We start from the raw sequence: 17,740 nt of genomic DNA on the forward strand, positions 1-17,740 counted from the left end.
AATAAGGTGGAAATCTTTTCTTCCCTCCCTCTCCCCCTCCTTCTCCCCAACACCCCCACCACAGGGCAGAGTCTAGGAGCCAGGACACTTCCTTGGCTTATAAAAGAGGAAGAAAGATTAAAAAAAAAAAAAAAACCCACAAGCCCCTGTACGTCCCAGAGGTGACAGCGGGCCTGAGCAGAGGCACCGAGGGGTCACCCAGGCAGGTCTCTGGAGGGGATGGGGCGGGGAGGGGGGCAGGAGCCCCAAAGCTACATCCTCAGGGCAAAGCTTTGGATTCTGGCCTGGCAACCTTGACAATTCTTGAGGTGTGACTTTGGGAAGGCCAGTGGGCATCCCGCCCAGGACATTGATCCACCAGGCCACCACCTAAGGTGCCTCCAGTTGACCAGCTATTGGTATTCCGTTTGTTCCAGTCTATAAAGATCACGAATGGCAGAGACAATAACTTTTCAGAGTGTCGGTGACATCCACCCTCACCCCCAGCACCCAGACCTAAAGCAGGCCCCTCAGCCAAAATCATGAGAGCTGCCCCAAAAGCGCCCCCTCCTTTATCCTGGCGTGCCCTGAAAAGTGCCAGAAATCGCTGACAGCAGGACAGCAAACCCTAACTCTTATTTGCACAATGTTGGTGGCTTATTTTCACATCAAGGCAATGTCCCAACCCAGCTCCCAGAGTGGGCAAGAGATGGCCTGGGGTCTGCAGTCAGGTCAGTGGGGGCTTCGGGGCCTGCTGTCTCCTTGAGGACCCCACTCAGTCTGTAATCCCAAAGTGCCAAGAGGGAGGGGCGTGCCAGGTACAGGCCACCAACCCCTCCCTCTCCTGAGCCAACACCTCAATGCCAGCCCCCTCCCCATCTCCAACATCCATCCCTCTCTCACTACTTTTTTCTGAGAGTAAAGAAGGAAAATAAGAGGAAGAACAGAGATGGTACCCAGTGCCACAAGGAGCTCCACAGGCCTATCACCTCCCACTTTCTGGACACCATACCTTTTTTTCTTTTCTTTTTTTGAAAGATTTTATTTATTCATGAGGGACCCAGAGAAAGAGGCAGAGACACAGGCAGAGGGAGAAGCAGGCTCCCTGCAGGGAGCCCAACGTGCGACTCAATGCCGGGGCTCCGGGATCACGCCCTGAACCCAAGGCAGACGCTCAACCGCTGAGCCACCCAGGTGTCCCCACACCATACCTTCAATAATGAGGCCTAATGTTATACCCAGCCCTTCTTGCTCATGTCACTTCAGCATCTGCCTAGAACACAGTGGCCAAGAACAAAGGCTTAGGGGTCAAGCAGACACTGATTTGAATCCAGACATGACCACTTACTACTCAGTGCAACCCTGGGCCAATTACTTAGTCTTCCTGAGCTTCAGTTTCTTTATCTGCAAAATGGGTATATTAATATTTTCACCTCAGAGCAGGATAGTGCTAAACACCCAACATCGCACAGGACAGGGCCCGGCAACCAGCAATTACCCCGTCCAAGTGCCAAGTGCAGAGACTGACGTAACGCATCTAAAGCAGTTGGCCCAGCACACAGCACAGAGAGATGCTCTAAATGAGGCGGCCCCATATATACAACCACGTCCATGCCATGTGCTACCTCCTTCTCTCTCCCTAACCCAGCTCCACCCTGAGAGGGACGTCGGTGACCCTGTCTCCTCAGGGTACAGATGCACAGGCCCGATGCTTCAGCTTCAGGGCCTATCATCCGCCTCGCCTTTTCCCTGCTCAAAAATCACAGCATCAAATGAAACAGCTCGGACACTAAAACGTGATGCTGCTCAGCTAATAAATACCGAGACCGTCCGGTTCGGTGGCTGCCAACAGCAGGCCGGAAGATGCCACCGCCCCTCCCGCCTCCAGAGATGGCTTCCGCTGTGTAGGACCACAAGGGAGGGGAGGGCAAGACGTCAGCTGCCTTCACGCAGACAGGACAACATGGGGCAGGGGGTGTAGTAGATCTGGTTTGGAAAAGGATATATGTAATTTTATCACTTTCTGTTTAAGGAAAAAAAAAATATTTTCCAGAATAGAGCTAAGTCAAAAATCTTTCTGGACAGGGGGATGGGCGAAGCCAAGCTTGAGAGGTGAAAGTACAGTTCGCTCTTCCGAGGCGGCTCGGTGTCCCCTGTCCCCTGAGGCAGCCCTGGGTAGGGCGGTTTCATGAGATATAGGATCTAGAGCAGGGATGTGATGCATGACCTCTGGGAGCCCCTTGGATGCTCAGTAGGACTTGAGACCCCAGATTTGCCACGTGAGGCCCAGCTGTGGGCCACCAGCCCAGGCTGATCCCTAGTCACAGCATGGTCAAGCCGGAGGATGTCCTGAGTTCATCAGCCCCCACCCCCCCACACACACACCCCCCCCAGGGTGGCCCATCAGACTCAGGGCGGGCAAGTATCCCCCGCTTGCATATTGGGTCAGGACTGGAGCAGAGACTACCACCCGGGACCCGGGATCCCGGAAGGAAATCCTGTCCGCTGCCAGAGCTGAGTCAGACACACGAGGGGGATGCCCAAAGGGTGCTGGAAACCCTGCGACATTAGACCCTCAAAGGTCTCCAGGTCTGGCCATGCAAACAAAGTAGAACAGTTATGGGCAAATCTGCAGCTAAAGACCATCCACTCGCAAATGGAACACAGGCCGCCTCCCCTGCAGGCCCAGCTTCGGGAGACCCCACAGCTGGGCCAGTGGGGTGCAGCAGAGGCCGCTCAATCAGGCCGAGGGTCCTCCAGGGAGGAAGGACGCCCAGTCTCCTTCCGTCACCTCCTCCGGCCCCCTTCCCGCCCAGTGCTTTCTTTTCATTGGCAGCTGTGGAAGCATCTTCCCCAATCTGGATTTCTTTTGCTCTTTCTTTTAAGGAATTAAATGGCTGCACGTTGTGGTTTCCAAGCAGCCAGTCCTGACATAGAAACAGGACGCAGGAAAAGAGAGAAGGACCATTTCACACCCTACATGGGGGAGAGGTAAGGCCCCAGAGACAAAGGGCTGAGGGGACAGCTAGGCTGGGGGTCCTCCCCCGAGAGGATGTGACACCCCCCCCCCCACTCCGGGGAACATGGAGCAGAGTCTGGAAATAGCTGGGACTGTCACATCTAGAAGAAATGCTCCCGGCATCTGGTGGGTAGGGATGCTGCTAAACACCCAACATCGCACAGGACAGGGCCCGGCAACCAGCAATTACCCAGTCCAAGTGCCAAGTGGGCCACAGCTTGAGGCCGTGAGCCAGCCTGAGGGCAGAGGGAGTCTGGGGTGTGAGATGGAGCTTGGGACTATGACTCAGGAGTCCTGGCTTCTGGTCCCCGCTGCGCCGCTAACTCACCACTTGACTTTGGGCAAGTCATTTCCTTTTCCTGGGCCTCAGTCTCCAAAGCAGTAAAAAGCGAGGGAGGAATAAGAAAGAGCTCTGAACCCTAAAACAGCCGGTTCTACGCAGAACCACAAGGAGGAGGAGAAAGGCACGGGTGTGCCGAGCATCACGGTGTATGGGGCAAAGGGCAGGTCCTGGGCACCCCTCACACGGCCCTAGCCTTCCGGGGTGCTCCCCACCCAGGAAGGCAGCGGACAGGGCCTGGGCTCAGGACAGTGTTCCCCAACCAGAGGGCAGGAGCCACGGTGCCAGAGGACTACTCAGGAAGGGAACTGTCAACTCCCAGGCAGGTGTCTGAGCTGGACAAAGGTCGGGGGGCCATACGTACCCACGCACCTCCTCCCGCCTCTCCCCACCCGGAGAAGGATGGGGGGAAATGGGGAGGGGCTCCAGCATGGGGACTGCAGGTTTTTACGGTCTGTCTGCCCTTCAACGGATGCTCTCACATTTGCTTCCACAAGTGCTTTTCAAGGGAAAGACTATCGTGCCCATCATCCTGATAAAGAGACCGAGGCTTGGAAGTTGTGGCTTGCTCAAGATCACCTGGCTGTGGGCCCCTGGTGTTCATGCTCTTTCTGCTTTCCAGAGAGGAAGAAGGAAGGAGTGGGAGGCGCAGAGGGCGAGAGCAGAGGAACCCACCAGGAAGAAGGGAGTTAAGGGCGACAACAAACCGCAGGTTGTCCAGAACACCCTGCCCCAACCCCACCATCCACGCATCAAGGTGGCCCCCTAGGGCTTTTTTTTTTTCAATTATTTATTACTTTTTTTAGAGATTTTATTTATTTATTCATGACAGACACACACAGAGAGAGAGAGAGAGAGAGGCAGAGAGACATAGGCAGAGGAAGGAGCAGGCTCCATGCAGGGAACCCGACATGGGACTTGATCCCAGGCCTCCAGGATCACACCCCGGGCCGAAGGCAGTGCTAAACCACTGGGCCACCCAGGCTGCCCCCCTAGGGCTTTCATGCGTTTATCCCAATGATGTTTCCAGAGCTCAAAGCATTTCTGGAAATTTGTAGGGAACTGCTTTAGGGCTGGTTCAAAATGCACACAGATGAGCCCCTCTCTGCACTTGGGGGGTCGATCCCCATTCTTGATCCCAAACAGGAAATTAGGTACCACATGTGGTTATCAGACTGGCCGTTAGAGTCCCCATCAGCACTGTGGGGGTGTGCAGTGGGGTAGAGGTCTCATGGGTCTATGAACGAGGGGTGGGTGTATGTCGAGGGGAGGACCTTTGTGCTTCTCTGCACAGGTGGCATGTGCAGCGGGGTCTGTGTGGTTCTATGCCTGAGTGGCTGTGGGTATGGGTGTGGGTGGTGAATCTGCTTGGGTCTCTGCTGCCTTTCCCAAATGGGTCCATCCATGTGCGTTAGCATGAGGAAGCTCACACAGGCACCTCTGTGGGGATCTGCCGGCCAGTGTGCACGAGCTCACACCCCGGAGCAGGTGTGGGCCGGAAGCTGGCAGCCCCTGCTGCAGCGGGACGAGCTGGCAGTGACTCCCCTGACCCACAGAAGCTATAAAACTATGGGGTGCAGGCCTGGACAGGACCCAGGAGCGCTACCCCCAGGCTTCTTTCTCTGCTTGTGTCACATGAAGAGCGCCTGTCTGGCTCTGGAAGGTTTGCAAGCAGGAAGGGGGCAGGGAGGCAGCAGGAAGGGAGAAGGAAAGATCTGAGCAGCTTTGAGCTTTCATATCAAAATCTGATCTCACTGCCCCTGGAGAAGAACAGACATCAAAGAACACTCTGCGGCTGACAATTTTTAAAGCTATCAGAGCAGCCCGAGGCAAAGTGTCTGACGAGCATCAGGGCATCGACAGGCTGTAAGGATGTGAAGACTTGGTTGGTCCAGGGCAAGCAAGGCAGTCCGAGCTCCTGGCGCCCACCCACTCCAGCTCTTCAGCTGCTTCCCAGAACAAGGGAGTCCCACTGTGGCCTGAACAAAGCTCCCGGAGGTTGGCTAGGCCTGGCCCCGGAGGGTGGGACAACAGTCCAGCAAGTCTGCCATGGGAGGCAGGATGCCCCACGTCCCTGCTGGAGAGTCCTGTGCTTGCAAATAATGCTTGAGCACACAAAGGGAGACGCAGGAGAAAGGGGAGTTTGGGGCAAGACTCCAGAGTCCCCTTTGCACACGGAACCTTGCCGGGGCTTGGTCACAGCGCTCTAGAATTTGCCTGGTACCCCCAACATCCATACACCATGGTCACTCACCCCCATTTAGGCAGGTGTGCAGGGTGGAAGGGACTTCAAGAAAATCCAGTCCTGTCACCAGTTCCCCTTTCCCATGTCCCTCCAAGGCAAGACAGTTCTCCTAGATGTCAGATCTCTCTGCCCGGCCTGCTGCAGCTAAAGCCCACTTTCTCCCACGCAGTCCCCCTGCCCCTGACCGGCCACTGCACGATGAACAGATCTACTGTCCAGTAGCAACGGCAGTAGCCTGGGAGCCAAGAGGCCAGACTACTAAGGAGTGGTCTTCGATGGGCCTCGGTGTACCCCTCTGTGCAATGGGAGAGCACAACCAGATGACCCCTGACCTCCTGGCCAACTCCAGATGCTCCAAGATCCACCAAAGAGAAGATGCTGGGTCAGCACTGAGCCTCGTTCTCCTCTCCTGCTCGGTCCTGCCTGGGTGGCTCCGGGCTCCAAGCTCATCTGAGGCTCTTTCTGCAGCAGCGTCAGAGCCCCCGGGGCTTAGGACAGAAATAGTGTGACTTACAGGAAATGTGGAAGTACCCTCCAGGCTGCGGAGCTCGCGAGGGCCCTGCCGGCAATCAAGAGGCTGATTTATTTTCATCAGTGAAATGCGGAAACCTAATCCCCGGAGCGAGCTGACCCAGCAGACGGTGGCAGGGAGCGCCCCACCTGGAGCAGAATTAGCTGGATGGCAGCCTGCCGGGTCTCACCACGGGGGCCAATGAGGGGAGGGACAGGGGGAGGCCAGCTCAGCCAGTGTGGCTCCAGGTCCCTCAGGAGGGCCTCTTCCCAGCCTGCCCCCGGCCTCCAAGGGTCTCCAGCAGGGGCAGAGCCAGGCAAGCAGGCTTCCCCTTTTAACTCAGCCCCTCATTTTCAGGAGCCTCAGACCTGGAGGCCTCTGGGTCCACATGACCATGTGCAGGGGGCGCAGGGGCAGGGGGACCGGGGGCCAGAGCTCCTCGGACCCCTGCTCCTGGGAAGCCCTGGTGAGAAATGGCAGGCTTCGCAATCCCAGCTCTACACCTACTACTGGCTGGGCAAACGCTGGTAGGTTACTTCACCTCTCTGTGCCTTCCCCGTCTGTGGAATAGGAACAAGAAGACCCAGCCCACGGGAGGGTCATGAGGAGTAAAGGAAATAGTGGGCACCTAACGGTGTCTCACACATTTTTCTCCTAGGCCCTAACCAAACTGCCGCTGGAAAATGTCAACTAAGTACAACGCTTGCAGAGGCCACTTGGGCACCATCAAGATTATATATGCACATATTCTTCACCCAGCAACTGCACTTCTACAAATGCCACTTCCATCGATGGGATTACACACACACACACACACACACACACACTGTGTGTATAAGGCTATTCTTTGCAGCATTTTTGGAAACAACAAAAGACTGGCAACAACTTAAATGTCGTGTTACTTAAATACAGTTACATAAAACACAGAACGCACGTACAGTGGACTCGTCAGCATCGGAAGAAAAGTGAAAACAGCTCTTCACGTGCCACTATGGAAGGGTCTCCACGATGCATCACTAGATGAAAAAGTTCAGGATACAAGCCAAATCCTTGCCACAGCTACCAGAACCCCCATGACCTAGTCCCCATAACCTCTGACCTAATGGCCTATTGCAGCCTTCGCTGCAGTGACACTGGCCCCTCTGATGCTTCCCAAGCCTACGTACGGCTCAGGCAAGCTGCTGTCTCAGGACCTTTGCACTTGCTGCTCTCTTGCCGGCAATGCTCTTCCTCAGATATTTTCTTGGCTGACTCACCCCTTCGAGTCTTTGTTCAGCTATCTCTCCCTCAGTGAGGCCTGGGCTGATCAGCTTTTTAAAAAATTTCAACTCACCCCTCCACCTCCCCTTTCCCAATCACCCTATTCTGCTCTATCTTTTCCCAGGTGTTCATCACCGTCTAGCATGCTCTCTCATTTACATATAATGTCTTTAATGTTTTTTTTCATTGTCTCTCTTCTCCCATTACAATGGAATCGTGATGGGGGCAAGGATCTTCGTTTTGCTCACTGTTATATCCTCAGTATCTAGAATGGCGACTGGCATTTAGTAGGCACCTAGTGATTATTTGTTGACTGAGGATAGTCCACATACCAAAGAACACACGCGATTTGTTTTTGTTTTTTTCTTTTTGTCGGTGGAGCAGATTCAAGGTTACCCTTATTTTCACTCTCCCACACTCTGTTTTCTCAAATGGAAGAGAAAGGAGCAACCTTACAGCTATGCCAGCCGTCACCATAACACACAGCCTGGGCATCGCCGATGACTGGTGCCAGGAAGGCAGGACCCGTGGAGGGGAAGCCCCTGAAAAGACCCTTGGGGGCTAGGGCTGGCTCTGCCCTCCGCGATCCGTGTGACCTCCACAAGTCCCCCAAGCCCGGAGCTAAGGGGGCAGCTCACCCCCCCGGGGAACGGAGCCTGGTTGGAAGATGCCAAGGAAAAGGTGCCGACACCCGCACCTGGTTCAGTGTGGGAGGAGGAACACCGGACGTGCAGCCAGAGGCCCAGTTCAACAGCTGCGATAGTCAAAAAATGAACTGACTTGCGCTCCGGGAAGCAGTTTATCAAGTGCCCCCCAAGGTCAGGGAGCCGTATCAGGAACAACAAACAGAACCAGCTGGCTTAGGACGCATAGGGCAGACCTAGGAGCCCAGAGACGATCTCAGTTAATTCTCAGCCCCAGGGGGGAGGTACCATCCTTGCCCCACGTTACAGGTGAGAACACTGAGGCTCAGACAGGCTAAGCCATCTGCCCAAGGTCAACGGAAGGCAAGAGGGTCTCACCCGCGGCAGGATTCTGGCCTTTCTGTGTGTGTGATTCGAGGCTGTCTTTTCAATGAATCTCCTGGTTCCTTCTCCCCTTCTGGACCCCGGTATGTGGCTCTCTGGGTGCTCCCTCACCCTCCGCTCCACCCTCCCCAGCACTCCACCTTGACCAGCTCCAGCACCGCACCCCAGGACAGCCGAGTGGCGAGCGAGGTCCGTCTGAATCGAAGGCTTCTCTTTCCCTCCACCAAGCTAGACTTTGAGCAAGGCTGTGATGCCACTTCTAGGTTTGAAAATGGGGCTGCTCTCCACGCACGTCGCCCTCCCAGCCCTGGGACAAACGCAGCCCCTCTGCAGAGCTGTGCACCTCTGAGCACCACCGTCCCCCAGGAGCTGCCTGTCTCCCGAGGAGCCGAGGCCCAGCCGAGATCCTCCTCCCTGTGGCTGTGAGACACACACCCCGCCCTTGTCCTCAGGCGACTCCAGGGCACAACTTTCTACAGCACCCAGGCCAGCCCGCCGCCCGCCGCCTAGGCGGTGATCTGTAAGTACTGGGGGAATGAAAGGAGAGAGAAAAGGAAGGGAGAAAGGAAGGGAAGGAAGGAGGAAGGATGATGGGTGAAAAGCAGCCACAGCTGGGTAGGAAACAATATCTGATTACTGGAAGCTTCCATTTCTTCCCTCGGACATGGCTAGAGTTGGTATCTTGGGGTCTTGCAGGCTCCAGCTTACCTTGTGCTTGTCTGCGGGTCTGGCAAGAGGGGAAGTGGGAGGGGCCGAGAAGGGGACAGCGCTCTCCTCCTGCCCTGCCTGGAGCTCGATATTTGAGCACACCGGGAAGGCAGACTCGAGGCTCAGGCTGCCGGCCAGGAGCTCCGGCCCAACCAAGCGCGGCTCCGGCCTTCCAACCTCCACCCGATGGCAGAGATTACAGAGGACCAAGGCACATTCACTCGGGAGGGTATTGGTTTACTGAATGTTCCCTGGGCAGACACTACTCGCCCAGGCCTGCCAGCTGCCTCACAGAGCAGAGCCAGCCAAGGGTCTGAGGGCATCGGGACGAGCCCCGCCTCGCCCCACTAAGCAGGTGGTGGGGAGATGCTGGGTCAGTGGTGTCATCTTCTCCACCCACAAGGTCAGGCCGACCTCACATTTGGATTCTTAGCACTCTGATTGCTGCAGGACGTCAGCAGGGAGGACTCCCGCCCCCCGACTTGGGGGAAAAGAAGGCACCAGATCCTCCCCAGGAAGCCAGTCTATCCCGGCCTCTCTCACCACATCTGTGGAGGCCATCCCACACGGACAGCCATCTCCCTTGTCTCCTGACATCTCTGCCCAAGGATGCCAAGGAGACAAGGGCCCAACCTCCCCACTACAGCTGATCCGCTCTCTCACCGTCAGGAAGTGCCACCGGGTGGCTGACTCAAACCCTTCCTGCTGTAGACTAAGTCCTTGGTCATCTATGATGTGACATAACAAGGACAGAAGATTCCTGCAGCAGCTTTGAAGGTCTCCGTCTCTGCCCATCTCTCCCCCTCATCCCCTGAAGCCACATCCCAGAAGGGCTGCCCTCTCCGGCGACCAGGTTAGGATTTTCCAACAAAAGTCAGTCTGGTGCTCATGAACCCCAAGCTCTTGGTCAGAAGATCACCCCCTAAAGCCTTCTGCTCAGAGATGGGGGGGCGGATGTATCAGTCCGGGATCCTTGGAACCTTTCCCTAAATTATTTGGGACCACCTTGCAAACTTGCACTCCTCTCTTACTGGTTCCTCCCACATCTGACCCAAAACTCCAGAAGGCAGGAATGCCAAACCCTTTGAAGGTACGTCAAGGGCAGATATTCACCACGGTGCACAAGTGTTCTTCCCTCCCCGCTGCCCAACTGCCTCAGTTCCAACCTAAAGGGGCCACCTTCTGGAGGAGGGGCTACCCTCCCTCACCCTGCCTGGCCTCGGGGACACGAAGGGACCCAGGGCCACAAGGGCCGCAGGGGCAGCTGGGGGTGCAGAATTCACGCAATTTTGCATTGCTCGGCCATCCAGGGATCTGACACTTGGCCTCCCTCTCTGGGGGTTGGGGCAGCTTTTCTAGACCAGTTCAAGCACCAGCTCTAGGGCTGGAAAGAGATCAGACCAAGCAGCCGAAAGCATTTCGGGCTGCAGATGAATAATCTTTTAGATCAAGATCATTAAATGATAGTACGCAGTATCGATCCCGGACTCTGGCTCCAGACCCTCACGTTGGAGTCCTGCCTCCACCGTTTACTCAGGACACTGCCGTGGACGAGGCCCCCAACCTCTCTGCTACTACCCGTTCCATCCTCTATAAAACGGGAACCCCAGGGGCAACCGGATATTAACGTGGAAGTAGTGGGGTCTCAGTTGTGACAGAGGCCCCAGGAAGATGAACGCCCCACTCCGAAAGTAAGGCAAGGGATCAGCACACAAGGATGGCAGGAAGACATCGCTAGCATCGAGAGCAAAGAGACCATAATCCACAGGATGCAAATCACTTATCCAATAAGGGATCTGTTTTCAGAATAGAGAAGGAACTTATAACTCAATAGCAAATAGACCAAAAAAAAAAAAAAAACATTGTTTTGAAGTGTCCAAAATATGTGAATAAACATTTCTCTAAAAAGAGATCTACAGGGCGCCTGGGTGGCTCAGTGGGTTAAGCTTCTGCCTTTGGCTCAGGTCATGATCCCGGGGTTCTGGGATCCAGCCTCCTGTCAGGCTCCCTGCTCAGTGGGGAGCCTGCTTCTCCCTCTGCTGCTCCCCCTGCTTATGCTCCCTCAATCCCTCTCTTTCTCTAATAAATAAATAAAATCTTTAAAATTAATTAAATAAATAAATAAAAACAGATCTATAGTGGCCAGTTACCATGTGAAAAGATGCTCATCACCGTCCATTATGAGGGAAATGAAAACCCAACTGGCCAATGTACTTTATACCCATTAGGATGGCTCGGGTACTGAAGGCAGGAGTTGGTGAGGACGGATGGGAGACGCTGGCATCCTCAGACACTGGCTGCAGTGATATAAAACTTTGGAAAACAGTCTGTGTCCTCAAATGATTGGACACACTGTGACCCTACAGCCCAGCCACTCCACCCCTAGGTATCTACACAAGAAAACGTGAAAACCCAAGTCCACGTGAAAACTGGTCCATGAATGTCCACAGCAGTGTTTGTTAAAATATTCAAGAAGTGGACATAAAGAAAACATCCACTGACTGAGGAATAAGTGAACAAAACGTGGTATGGCCATAAGTAGAGTATTACGCAGCAACAAAAACAAAGCAGTGACCCATGCTCCAACTTGGATGTGGCCTGAAACTATTCGGCTCAGTGAAAGAAGGCCACGTGCTGTATAATTCCATTTACAGGAAATCAGCAGAACATTCCAGTCTGGGGACGCCTGGGTGGCTCAGCGATTGAGCGTCTGCCTTCGGCTCAGGGTGTGATCCTGGAGTTCCGGGATTGAGTCCCACGTCGGGCTCCCTACATGGAGCCTGCTTCTCCCTCTGCCTGTGTCTCTGCCTCTCTCTCTCTCTCTCTCTCTGTATCTCTCATGAATAAATAAATAAAATCTTTTAAAAAAAAATTCCAGTCTGTCAAGGCACTACTGGGTATTTACCCCAAAGATACAAATGCAGTGATCCGAAGGGGTACCCACAACCCATTGTTTACAGCAGCAATGTCCACAGTAGCCAAACTATGGAAAGAGCCCAGATGTCCATCGACAGATGAAGGGATAAAGAAGATGTGGTAAATCCACACAATGGAATATTTCTCAGCCATCAAAAATGAAATCTTGCCATTTGCAATGACGTGGATGGAACTAGAGGGTATTACGCTGAGAGAAATAAGTCAGAGAAAGACAGTTATCATATGATCTCACTCATACATGGAATTTAAGAAACAAAACAGAGGATCATAGGGGAAGGGAAGGAAAAGAAGGAATGAAGTCAGAGAGACAAACCATAAGAGACTCTTAATCACAGGAAATGAACTGAGGGTCGCTGGATGGGAGGGGGGATGGAATAACTGGGTGACGCATTAAGGAGGGCACGTGATGAGATGAGCACTGGGTGTCATCTGAGACTGATGAATCACTGATCTCTATCTCTAAAACCAATAATACATTATATGATAATAATTGGATTTAAATAGAATTCTAAAAATTAATGAACTAACTTTTTAAAATCTGTCAAGACAGAAAGGAGACGAGGCTGGGGGTGGGGCAAGAAACGGGGGCCGGGTGGCTGCCAATGGTTGGGGGTGTTGGAAATGTTGTACAGTTGGTGATGGTGATGGTGAAGGTGCACAACCCCAAATGTACTAAAACCCACTGAATCGTCCACTTTAAGACAGGTGGACGTTATTAAGTCAATGAATACAATTTTATAACACGATATTGGAAATATATAATATTAGCTGTTTTTTGGGGGGTTTTTTAAGAGACAGAGAGAAGGCCCCAAACTGTTCCGTGGCTCTGAACTCCCTCGGACACCTCCACATCACGGAGCAAACGGATCAGGAAGGGGGAGAGGCCACGAGGAATGTTGGAGAATGTTGTTTTGTTGCTGGGGGCCTCTCCCTCCCCCTCAGCGAGTGCGGGAGCACAGAGAACAGGAGAGACAGGGACTGGCTTGGGCCAAAAGTCCAAGGGGCGAGAGGCAGGCAGGGGGACCCACAGAGGGGCTGCCTGGGTCACGTCCCCCCCAGGCTCAGCTGAGGCCCAGATGCATGAGGGCCCCCTCGGGCCGGGGAGGGAGAGCCGGCCTGGGCCCCTCGCATGCTGTCCCGTGTCCACGAGAGACTGCAGGGGACGAGGGACGCCTGGGCCCAGAGGGTTGTGAGAGTCCGCCTGAGCGGCAGTCCCCTGCCTGAAGGAAACACCGATGCAGTGACCTACGCGGAGCCCCAGGGGTCCCCCAAACACCCACAAAGGTGCCGCAGGAGAGAAACAGCCCGCGTTCGACATCCCGGAATCTTCCATCGGCCAAGAGCTCAGGAGTGGCCATCCCCGCCTGCCCCACACAGAGTGGGCAGGAATCCCCTCCTGATTCTCTCCCCCACACCCGTCCTGTCCTCTCTTCCTATAAGTCGGGAAACCTAGTGAGCTGCACCCCCCCACGTGCGCACGCGCGCACACACACACACACACACACACAGTCGGTGCCAGGCAGGAGCTGACAAGGGGGAGGAACTGGCTGAATGAAGGGCCAAGTCCACTGGCACTGGACACACTGTCAACTGGCTGAGGATCTTTCGTTCCCTAAGTGGCCAGAACAGGCACGGGACTCGCCCTAATACCATGAGGGGGCAGGGAAAGCAGAGGACAGACGTCAGGCAGGACGTGCCAGCAGGAGACACAGGGAGTGGCTTGATGACCACACTCGACAAGGTCTGCCTGCTGATCAGGAAACAGTAGCACCTGCTGGGGAGGACTAACCACGAGAAAGAGCACGGTGGCACCCGGCTCAGGGCAGGCCCCAAAGCCAGCCAGCATCTGGTCACTGGCGCTGGCATCGTTACCATCGCCGTCCCCCCATGAGGTCCCCTTGGGAATCCATCCTCTTCGTTTCACTGACAAGGGAATTGAGAACTAGAGAGGAGAAGTAACTTTGCCAAGGTCACACAGCAAGCTGCTGTCAGAGGCAGGTCTCTGACTCCCAAGAGTGGGGCTCCCAGAACAGAGCCACTATGGATGGTTCCCGAGCGTAGAGGGGCCACAGGGATGTGGAATGTTTCCCAAGAAGAGAGGACTTGCATATGTTCAAATCACCTCTCTACCTTCCTTCCTCCAGCACTTCAATAGTGACAATAGTAATAAACTCAAATTCCTGCCAGCAGAGTACATGCCTAGCACTCTGGATTTGACCTTTGACATCCTCATTGATCTTAACAGCAATCCCATGAAAAAAGACTATTACTGTACCCGTTTTATAAAAATGACATTTGGGGCTCAGAGAGGTCGAGTGTCTTGACCAAGAAACACAGTCCTAAACAACAGGGCTTGGAACCTGGCCTTCTGACTCTAGGTCCCACAGACTTAGTCCCTATAGCAGAGCTCAGTCTGTTCAACATTATTTTCCACTTTCCATTTTCCATGAACCACTTCTCTGCTCCCTTTGAAGTCAGGCTTGGGTGTGAGACCTGCTTTGGCCAATGAAATGTCAGCAGGAGGAATGTGTGTCACGTCCGGGCAGAAGCAGTGTGCACGTCACAGTGCCCACTACCCACTGTGGCGGCGATGATGGAAGCAGCTATGGGATGAAGCCACCAGCAGCCTCGAGTAAATAAGATGAACGCAGACCCCGTGCCAACCCACACTGGACATGCGGCACGGGCAAGAGATATATATTTTGGGGCTGTTTGTTACCCAGCGTAACCAAGCCTCTCCTGACTAATACAACCACCACGAAGCTACACTGCTTCCCCGCTCCAAGCCCATGAGGTGGGAAGTTTGGTGGGTCCATCTTAGCTCCTCCCAACTCACAAAAAGACACAATGATTAAGCTCAAAGAGACAGAAAGAACCACTCCTCCAATTCCCTCATTTTACAGGACATAAGGGAGATCTAAAGAAAAGGAGTTACCAAGACCCCCCCCACCCCGAACAGTCTCCTGCCACCCACGCCTCCCAGTGTCTGGCTCTCTCTCCATGTCTCTTGCCTACTTCTGTCTCCTTCTCACTCTCTGTTTGCTGTGTCTCCCTCCCTCTTTCCTCTCCCTCAAAATAAATACATAAATAAATAAATATCAGAGAGTTCTTGGACGAGCCCAGCTCAGGAGAAGTCACCACAGACCAGGGGCCGCTGGCTGCCATCCAGGAGGCTCTTCCCCAGCTCAGACGACCGAGCTCGAGGAGGCACTGGGTGTCCTGCAGAACTGGGAGCTCTCCCCGAGGAAGGAATGGCTCTCCTCACAGATCCTCCGAGGGCTGAGCAGCTTGGGCCCAAAACCACACCCCCTGTCACCAGCCCCTGGCTCTTGGGGGGCTTCCCACAGAAACGGGGAGGGACTGATGGGCACCACACAGGAGAAGCCCAGAAGAGGGTTGGTTACCAGCCAGGTAACCGGGGGCTTCTCACATTCTCCGTTCCTTCCTCCGGCCCTGAGCAATCCGCTACTGCGCCCAGCACGCGCCCTATTCCCCTGTACCCACTTAAGTTGTGACACACTCTGAACAACTCCAAGCCTGAGGACGTTGGGGGACGGGAGACGTGAAGGGGGACAGTGAGGGAACTCAGGCCTGGCCAGCCCCCGGGTGGAAGGCAGCCCACAGCTCTTGGTACGGAACTCGCTTCCGAGAAGGCTCGCCCTGGAACACTCTGGAGGAATTTGGAGGCGGCTCTGTGCAGCATAGACAAAAAAACAGCCCCACTCCCACCCACAGGGAGCTGGGATCTGGGCATGGGGCGTCAGAACTCAGGCCAAATGGCTAATGGGGCTTCTGGAGGCTGTGAAACGTGGTGTCAGCCAGAGCGCTGAGCTGGCAGGCTCCAGACCAAACCAGAGAAAGACAGACAGCCTGCGAGGAGGAGGCTGGTGGGGGGCCAGCCCACTACCCCCTCCAGCGCCCGGAACCTGCGCCCCCCAGCTCAGGACCAAGGCTCCAGGCGTCCGACTACAGGCCACCCAGAAAACTCCTTCCTAGGTGTTGTGGGCTGACGTGCTCTCCCCCCAAGTTCATACGTGGGAGCCCTAACCCCCAGTACCTCAGAGTGTAATTGTGTCTGGAAAGAGGGCCTTTAGCAGATAATTAAGTTAAAACCCACTCTAGACACGAGTGGGCCCCAGGCCAATCCGACCGGTGTCCTTATAAAGAAGAGATGGGGACACAGAGGCACACAGAGGGAGGACCCAGCGAAGACACGGAGAGAAGACCGCCATCCACAAGCTCGGGAGGAACCAATGCTGCTGACGCTTTGCTCTCAGACTCGCGGCCTCCAGAACTGGGGAAAGACACGTCTGCCGTGCGAGCCTCACAGGCTGGGGTATCTTGTCGTGGCCGCCCAAGCAGACTCAGACACCGGCCTGCGGGGTGCACCAGAGGGTGCTACTCCCGAAGTGAGGAGGCCTGGAGACGGCAGGTGCTCCCCTGCTCCCCAGCCACATGTCAAGGCCTGGAACCTTCTCTGGTGAGAAAGTTCTTAATACTGAGTTTCTAACGGATTCTTCACCTGTCACCACTTCCCCTTCCTTCTGGCCTGAGTGCAGGGTCCCTGAGCATCCATGGCCACCACACAGAGGCAACTCGCCCTTTTCCCTCTATTTCTCTCCAAATTTCTGGACTTGTCCACAGGTGAAACGGCCTGCCCGGTGCGGCGGTGAGCTCTCTGCCGTCCAAAGGTGTGAGAAGTTGGACAAGCACCTGCAAGGACCACCCGTATTAGGGGGTGTGGGGCGCTGAACACACTGAGCTCCGAGGGAGGAGGGAAGGGACCAGAGTCAGACCCCTGGATTCAGTAGCCACCCCATGTCCTATCTCATGACCCCCGCAGCACGACTAACCTCTCCACACGTGGGTGTGGCCATCGGTGCAATGGGGTCAGTACGACTGGAGCGGAGGTCGTGCAAAGGGAGCCTCTGCACGTGAGGATGACCTCCCCCCTGGCAGGCCCACAAGTGCCAGCCTCGTGTCCTCACTGTGGCAGGAGGCCAGCAGGCGGGCTCCCTGACCGGCCTGGACCGCCCAGCCTGGGACGTGGGCCTACAGAGCACGGGGCTTTTCTTCCATCGTTTCTGTTGCTGAGATGGATCTGCGATGCCCCAAAGGAGTAGAAACTTGAACTAGGGGGCAGCCCAGGTGGCTCAGCCATTTAGTGCCACCTGCAGCCCAGGGCGTGATCCTGGAGACCCGGGATCGAGTCCCACATCAGGCTCCCTGCATGGAGCCTGCTTCTCCCTTTGCCTGTGTCTCTGCCTCTCTCTCTCTCTCTCTCTCTCTGTGTGTGTGTCTCTCATGAATAGATAAAGAAAATCTTAAAAAAAAAAAAAAAAAAGAAACTTGAACTAGGAATGGGGGGTTGGGGGGAGACAGGGGTGCAGTTCCCGGCACTGGACGGTAAAGTCAGGGTCTCCTGCAGAAGCAGGAGGAATAGTGGGCAGAGGGCCGACTGCAAGGCGGCGAGGAGCAGCCCAGGCCCGAGATCGTCTGTCCCTGGTCCCCAGTGCCTGGCTCAGTGCCCCCTGCTGCCCCTCTGAGTCACCCGGTGGCCTCTGGAGGGCCTGGCCCGGCCTCTCGGATTCCTTCCCTCACGGGCCTGAAATAGGAGAGGCGTGCCACTTGCAGAAACGACCTGATCTCACCTCCGACACGCCTCCCCTATTTTGAGCGGCCATCCCCTCACCAGAGGCCTTGTGGTGGGAGC

At 55.1% G+C, this 17,740-nt stretch overlaps 1 protein-coding gene and 1 long non-coding RNA gene across 23 annotated transcripts in view; one reads left to right on the forward strand and one right to left on the reverse strand.

The window, feature by feature from the left end:
* Nucleotides 1-17,740, reverse strand: part of TNS1 (tensin 1) — a 204,663-nt gene that overhangs the window by 56,241 nt on the left and 130,682 nt on the right. The gene's annotated exons all lie outside the window — the stretch shown is intronic.
* Nucleotides 6,399-17,375, forward strand: LOC118353493 (uncharacterized). 5 transcript variants are annotated; one of them, XR_007408891.1, is made up of 2 exons: nucleotides 6,399-8,902; nucleotides 9,494-17,375. It is a non-coding gene; the product is annotated as an uncharacterized LOC118353493 (long non-coding RNA). The 5 variants fall into 5 exon arrangements; XR_007408893.1 differs by having other exon boundaries at nucleotides 9,524-17,375; XR_007408892.1 differs by having other exon boundaries at nucleotides 9,541-17,375.

The sequence above is a fragment of the Canis lupus genome, chromosome 37 (assembly GCF_003254725.2).
Source record: "Canis lupus dingo isolate Sandy chromosome 37, ASM325472v2, whole genome shotgun sequence".
In the NCBI taxonomy this organism is placed as follows: Eukaryota; Metazoa; Chordata; class Mammalia; order Carnivora; family Canidae; genus Canis; species Canis lupus.